Source organism: Equus asinus, chromosome 4, assembly GCF_041296235.1.
Source record: "Equus asinus isolate D_3611 breed Donkey chromosome 4, EquAss-T2T_v2, whole genome shotgun sequence".
Taxonomy (NCBI): Eukaryota; Metazoa; Chordata; class Mammalia; order Perissodactyla; family Equidae; genus Equus; species Equus asinus.
Window position 1 is genome coordinate 93157767 of NC_091793.1, and position 7306 is coordinate 93165072.

The following is a 7306-nucleotide window of genomic DNA, read 5'->3' on the forward strand; positions in this document are numbered from 1 at the left end:
AGTGCATAAAGGCCTGGAGGGAAGAAATAGAAGTATAGTTTTGTAAATTTCTATCCATGAAGCAATGTAATGTGACTTAAAGATAGACTGCAGTAAAGCTGTATACTATAAGGCTTAAAGTACCACCAAAATAACACACAAAAATATATGTCTAATAAACCAACAAAAGAGATAAAATGAAATCATAAAAAATAATCCAAAAGAAGACAGGAAAAGATGGAAACAAAAATAAAGAACATATAGGACAAAGAGAAAACAAATAGCAATAGAGTTAAACCCAACCATATGAATAATCACATAAAATCTAAAATGCCCAAACACCCCAATTAAAGGTAGAGATTGTCATATTGGATAAGAATATAAGACCCAACTATATGCCGCCTGCAAGAAATTGACTTTAAATGCAAAAAGAAGAAGTTAAATGTATAAGGATGGAAAAAGATGCACCACAATGGCATTAATCCAAAGAAAGCTGCAGTTAGTTATATTAATATCAATGTCAATTTCAAAACAAAGAATATTAGCAGAGGAAAACTGTGCTTGTTTCATAATGATAAAGAGGTCAATTTATCAAGAAGACATAATCTCAAATGTGTATGTACTACATAATAGAGCTTCAAAATACGTGAAGCAAAATTAATAGAACTTCAAGGAGAAATAGAAAAATCCATAATTATAATCAACGACTCAACTCCCTCCCTCAATAATTGATCTAACAAGTAGACAGAAAATCAGTAAGGATATAGAAGACTTGAACAATACTATCAGCCAGTCTGCCCTAATTCACATCTATTGACCACTCCACTCAACAGCAGAATATACATTTCTTTTATGTGCACATGAAACATTTATCAAAATAGACCATATTCTGGCCCCAAAATAATCTCAATAAATTTTAAAGGACGTGTTCTTTGATCACAGTGGAACGAAACTAGAAACCAATAACAGAAAGATAGCCAGAAAATCCCCCAATAGTATATAGAATTTAAGTAAGGCGTGTCTAAATAATCCATAGATCAAAGAAGTCAGAACAGAATTTGGAAAGTATTTTGAACTAAATCAAAATAAAAACAACCCATCTCAAAATTTGTGGGATGCTGCTAAAGCAGGAATTAGAGGGAAATTTACAGCACTAAATGTCTACATTTGAAAAGAAGAAATGTCTCAAATCAGCTTCCACCTTAATAAACTGGAAAAAGAAGAGCAATATAAACCCATAGTAAGCAGAAGAAAGAACATAACAAAGGCCAGAGTAGAAATCAATGAAACAGAAATTTAGAAAACAGTAGAGAAGACCAGTGAACCAAAAGCTGGGTCTGTGGAATCAATAAAATTGATAAACCTCTAACCACACTGATCAGAAAAAAAAAAAATGAAGAGACACAAATTCCCAATATCAAGAATGAGAGAGATATCTCACTACAGTCTACAAATACTAAAAGGAAAATAAGGGAATACTATGAACAACTTTATGCCAATAAATTCAACGACTTAGATGAAACACATCTAGTTTTTGTTTTATTTTTTCTTTAAGGCATCCCTCTAGAGACCCCGGTCCTCCTGTTCAAATCCTGACTGCTTGCTCCACGGGGCTGCTGCACGGTTGTTGTCTTGGGAATTCTCTTTAACACCATCCTGATGATTACCTCTTCCTTTCTCTTATGCTCAATCCTCTGTTCCCCGGACCCCATCTCCCTCTCTCTCTCTCTCTGTCTCGTTATTCTTTTATTTTCTTGAAACACATCCCCAATATCTTATCAAATAAAGATGTATGAGAAGTAAATTTTGAGAACTTACATGTCTGGAGGTATCTTATTCTACCCTGCACCTTGATTTATAACTTCACTAGGTATTTTAGGTAGAGATACCCACGTTGACATCTATTGGCCCTCTCACACACACACACAGAGGTAATTAGGTCTCAGCTTCCTTCAGTCAGCTGGGTAAGTTACCGCTCTTCCAATGTGTTTTCCCAGGTCCTTTGACATATCTTTTCTGCTGTCGTTTCCTCCTCGTTCTTGATGACATTACGGATTTATAATTTTTATTCATATACTGTTATTTTTGTGGAGGTTTGCAAGATGCATGAATAAAAAGGAGATGAAAAATATAATCAGCAACAATTAACTAACATTTCATACATCCTCTTACTGTCATTACTTTACATTCTGGTAAACCGTTTTGACCCACATTGGCAGGCAGTAGCCATACATGTTGTAACAGTGGATGCATGCCAAAATTCCAAAGAATAGGAAAAGTGCCAATTTTCCAGTTGCTCTAAGTACCTTGAAGGAAACGATCGAGGAAACAAGGGTAAAATATCATCACATAATTAGCAATTGATAGAAATTCTTTGTAATTATAAAGGTTGTCACAAACGTCATTTCAGCCCAGGAATAGTGACCAACAGTTGAATGAACAGGACCTAGATGAAATTACGGCCAGGCTTGTGTCATGCCATTAGGGATTTAAAAAGGGAGGATTAACTGCCAGTGGGTGACAGCTGAAATTTACCTCTATTTAAATTATTCTTTAATAACAATATACATAGTGTTAATTCAGTTTGCAGTCCCGTTTTCATAAACATCTCACCTCAAACTTCGTGTGACATAAATATATATTTTTTTAATTGATGGGGAAAATACTGGTTTGGGTATTTGCTACCAAATCAGTATCAGCGATTATTCTAGAAAGTGAGCAAAAAGGGGACTTTTACTTTCTATAGATTTTTTAAAATAATGAGCCTGTATTATGTCTGTGTTGAAAAAGGGGGAAAGAATGGGGGAGATATTGTTCTCTTTGCGTCAGAAGAGGGACAAGCTGCTAAGTCTAAATAAAAATAATCTCATGAAATTATCATAAATATTATGATGAAATATGAGATATTTTCTATTATACGATATTCTATCAACTGGAATTTTTCCACTAATATGCATATCTATGACCATTGGGATTCTCAATGACACATTCAGCAAAGAGTTTAATGTACCTCTATTCTGGAGATGTGAAAGAGACATAAAATATATTTCCTTCTGTCAGGAAGGTCACAGTCTGCCGAGGAGCTTGCAGTGCTACAAACTTCTGCAATAACATCCAAGAACAATTAAAATATATTTAAAATACTGCTATTGGTAGATATTTTCTATTTTGCTTGCCCAGTAAATTTCCTATCATCATCTACTTATAGATCTTCTCTTATCTTTCGAGAACATGTGCTCTGTGGTTGGGGTACGTTGACCTCATCCTCCCCCAACTCCAGCCCCAGCCACAGGAATGGATTCATAATTTAAATCTAGCCAATAGAGAGCACGTCACTATGACCACAGTGATTGCTACAGCCAAGAGCATGTGCCCTTGGGCAGGTTAATTAGTGTCCTCCCCAGAGATGTTCTGCCAGAAATGGCTCTTTCCTTTTGCTTGAATTCCAAGCTACTGAGCTGCCTATAAGCCTGCCACCTATCCAAGGAATAAGCAAAAAGAGAGCACTGGGAACATTAGTTATACCCCTGAATGACCTTAGTGATGATGATGACGATGATGGCAATGACCGTGGTAGTTGTGATGAAGATGACAACAACGAAGTCTTTAGCAAAAACACTGATTATGATTAATAGCGTGAGCCAGATACTCTGCTAAGCACTTTGCATGTATAAACTCATTTAATCCTAAAAACAAACCTATCAGGCAAATCTTATTATCCCAATTTTACAGATGAAGAAACTGAAGTACAGAATTCTTAAGTAATTCACCCAGTGTTATAAGGTTAGTAAGTGGAAAGGCTGACTTTTGAAGCCAAAAGGTCTGAATCCAGGGCTGTGCAATACACTGTACTGCCTTTCCCTGAATAGATGTTTCATTTTTATGAAATTCAATTTCTCTTTTTTTTTTGGCTTTATCTCCCCAAACCACCCCCCCCCCCCCCGTACATGGTTGTATATCTTAGTTGCAGGTCCTTCTAGTTGCGGCATGTGGGACGCCACCTCAGCATGGCCTGATGAGCGGTGCCATATCCAAGCCCAGGATCTGAACCCTGGGCCACAGCAGCAGAGAGCACAAACTTAACCACTCAGCCACGGAGCCAGCCCTGTCAATTTCTTTTTTTAATTCAAGTGATTTGAATTGGATTTCAGTTACTTGTATCTTTTAAAAGTCTAGATTAATACTGTCTTAATGATTAAAACTTTGTTGTCAGACACCTCTCATATGCCACTGTGAATCTTCTCATCCCCACTCCTTACTCTAGCCACTGCTGCAGCGAGCAGCCCTGCTTCCCTTCGAACAGCTTCACATGGATGTCGTCTGACAGCATCTCTCTGGAGTCGAGCCTGCCCCAAGTAATTTCACAGCCGCTCCTGGGATTCTTTGACGCTGCAGCCTGGAACATCCATGGAAATCCACTTCGTGTGCATGTACACGCAATCTAAAAGTACAGGGCAATTATCATCCCTGAGCTTACCCTTGACTAATTGGAGATCAGAACCACTGGATAAATACTCCCTTCTTTCATCTCCTGAGTGGATGCCTCCAATGTTCATTTCATGAAGCTCCTCAAAGGATCCTGCAGAATCAAGCAGCAGTCACCCACTGTGAGGCCAGTTGAAGAGTACATCCATGTTTTGGTTTTCTCCATTTCCCTGTTTAACTTCTCTTACTCTTCGCTCCAGCACCCTGGGATCACTTTCCATATAAACTTCTTCCACGCCAGGCTTTCACTCAGGCTCTGCTTTGAGAGAAATTTGGCCTAGTCACTATCACTTTTATCTACTTTCCTAATTTCATAATTTTAAAAAGACTCATATTTATAGAATATGTAGAAACTCTGTTAGCTATAATACCAAATAGGAATTAGAGTTTTCGTTTTCCCTGAAATTTCTGAAAATTTTTTTAATCTCCAATTTCTTCATTAATAGGACCAGGCAAGAAAGTGTTAAGCATGTGACAGTAGCACTGGAAATGCTGTTTGTTGTCTATTCTTCAAATACTTGACATGTGCTTATAATTTGGGCCTTGATCTGCTTTTTCAGCTATAACAGTGGCAACTCTTTAAAGCATTTGTGCTATTACCACATCTTAATTTTATTATTAAGATGACTGACTTAATACTTGAATACAAAGGAAACACAGCATTTATTTTGTTACCTATGAATAGCAGGGTCAAGTGAAAAAAATAAATCAATAATTAACATCAGAAAGTATCATGAGTCCTCATTTACTACTTACTTCAATTACACTGAACTTTTGTTTAAGGACCTGGTGTGGTTAGTCCTGTGAATTGCACATTGACACACTAGCTAGTAATGAAGGACATGGTTGGAAGAGTTTAATATTTTCCCTATAAATCCTTAATCATGTTCTTTCAAAGACATGACCCAGGGTTATAGTTTTTAAAATAGCCATGTTTTTTTTTTAAAAAGACCCTAAAATTAAGTCGAATTTTGTTTTCCAATTACTCAAAATGAATAGTAGCAGGCAAAACACACATGTACAAGGCCAAACTCAACCAATCTGCCTCTAATGCTTCAAGGCCAAGATAAACTCACTCAGCTCCTTGAAGCTAATCCAGAACCACTTCCTTACCAGAATGGAGCTTTCCTTAAGCTATCAAGACCGTTCAGAATCACGAGTTTGCTGAGAACCAAACGACATGTCTTGTGTTGTGTTTAGAGCTGCCTGTAGAATATATTACAGATGATTTGCCATTATAAATAGAAATAAAATAACTAGTTTGATCTTTTTAAATTGAAGGGCTATAATAAAGATGACACCAACAATTATGGCCTGTTTTCCAAGTAATAGCTATAATCTTAAAACTTATGTAATCTTACAACTGGTATACGATAGATATAATCTTACAATTGGCTAACTATAAAAACTTGTCACTAGGAAATGTTCTTTCAAAATAGGCTCAAAAGCCTAATGTTTTGAAATGGTTTAAATTTACAGCTGAAGATATATAGAGGGGTTTTCTTTTTGGTAAACTCTTGCATTGAAATATAATAAACATACGTTAAAAAGCACTGGTATATTCCTTAAAGAGCACAGCTTGATAAATTGCTATGAGTTCAGCACACCCAGGCGATTATGTAGATCGAGACTGAGAGCATTATGAGCGCCCTGGAAGCCTCCTCTATGCCCCTCAGTCATCCCCAGTCATTATTTCTCCAAAGGTAACGAATACTCTGACTTCTATCATCATAGATTCATTTTGCTTGTTTGTTGAACTTTATACAAAAGGAATCATACGTTATCCTTTGGTGCTCTCTTGAGTCCGGCTTTCTTGCTCAACAGTTTGTCTGTGACATCCATCCAAATTTTTCCTCATAGCTGTAGTTTCTTCTTTCAGTGGTGTAAAATATTCCTTTTTAAAATATATCACAATTTATTGATGGCCATTTGGGTTATTTCCAGCTTGGGACTCATAGAAAGTCCTAATATAAACATTTGGTACACGATTTTGTTGGACAAATGTATGCATTTCTGTTGGGTCTGTATCTAAGACTGGAATTTCTGTGACACGGGGTATGTGTGTTTAGCTTGAGTACATGTTTCAAGTGGTTTTCTAAAGTAGTTGCAATGATTTACAGCAATGTGGGAGAGTTAGTTGTTTTGTATTCTTACCAACAATCGCTGTTATCTGTCCTTTGTTTTTTTCGTTTTAGTCATTCTGATGGGTGGTTAGTGCTATGTCACTGGATGTAACATGCATTTCTCTGTTAATTAACGATGTTGAGTGTCCTTTCATATGAATAATTTGCACTTATTCCTCTCTAAGTGTCTATTTAAGTTTTTTGCCCATTTTATTTGAGTTGTCTTCTTATTTCTTTATTACTGTCTCTCAATACAAGTTCTTTGCTGGATATATGCATTTCAAACAACTTTGCCCCTGTCTCCTTGAGTTTTAACTTTCTTCATGGTATGTCTTGATGAACACAAGTTCTTAATTTTTAATAAGACCCAATTTATCAGGCTTTTTTTTTAGTTAGTGGTTTTGTGTCCTTTTTAGAAATCTTTGCTTAACCCATGGTCATGGCGATCTTGTCCTCTGTTAGCCTTTAGAAGCCTATTGTTTTACTTTTCACATTTAAGCACATTACACTTAAGTATTCCGCATTTAATTAACCACATTAAATCCATCTGGAATCAATTCGGTTTGAGATAGGAGTCAAGGTTTATTTTTTTTCCATGTGGATAGTCCAGTTCAATTTACTTTTTAAAAATAGTTTCCTCAAACTGCATTAAAATTAAATCTTTGTTGAAAGTTAAGTGATGTATATGTGTCGATCTGTTTCTGGATTCACCATTCCGC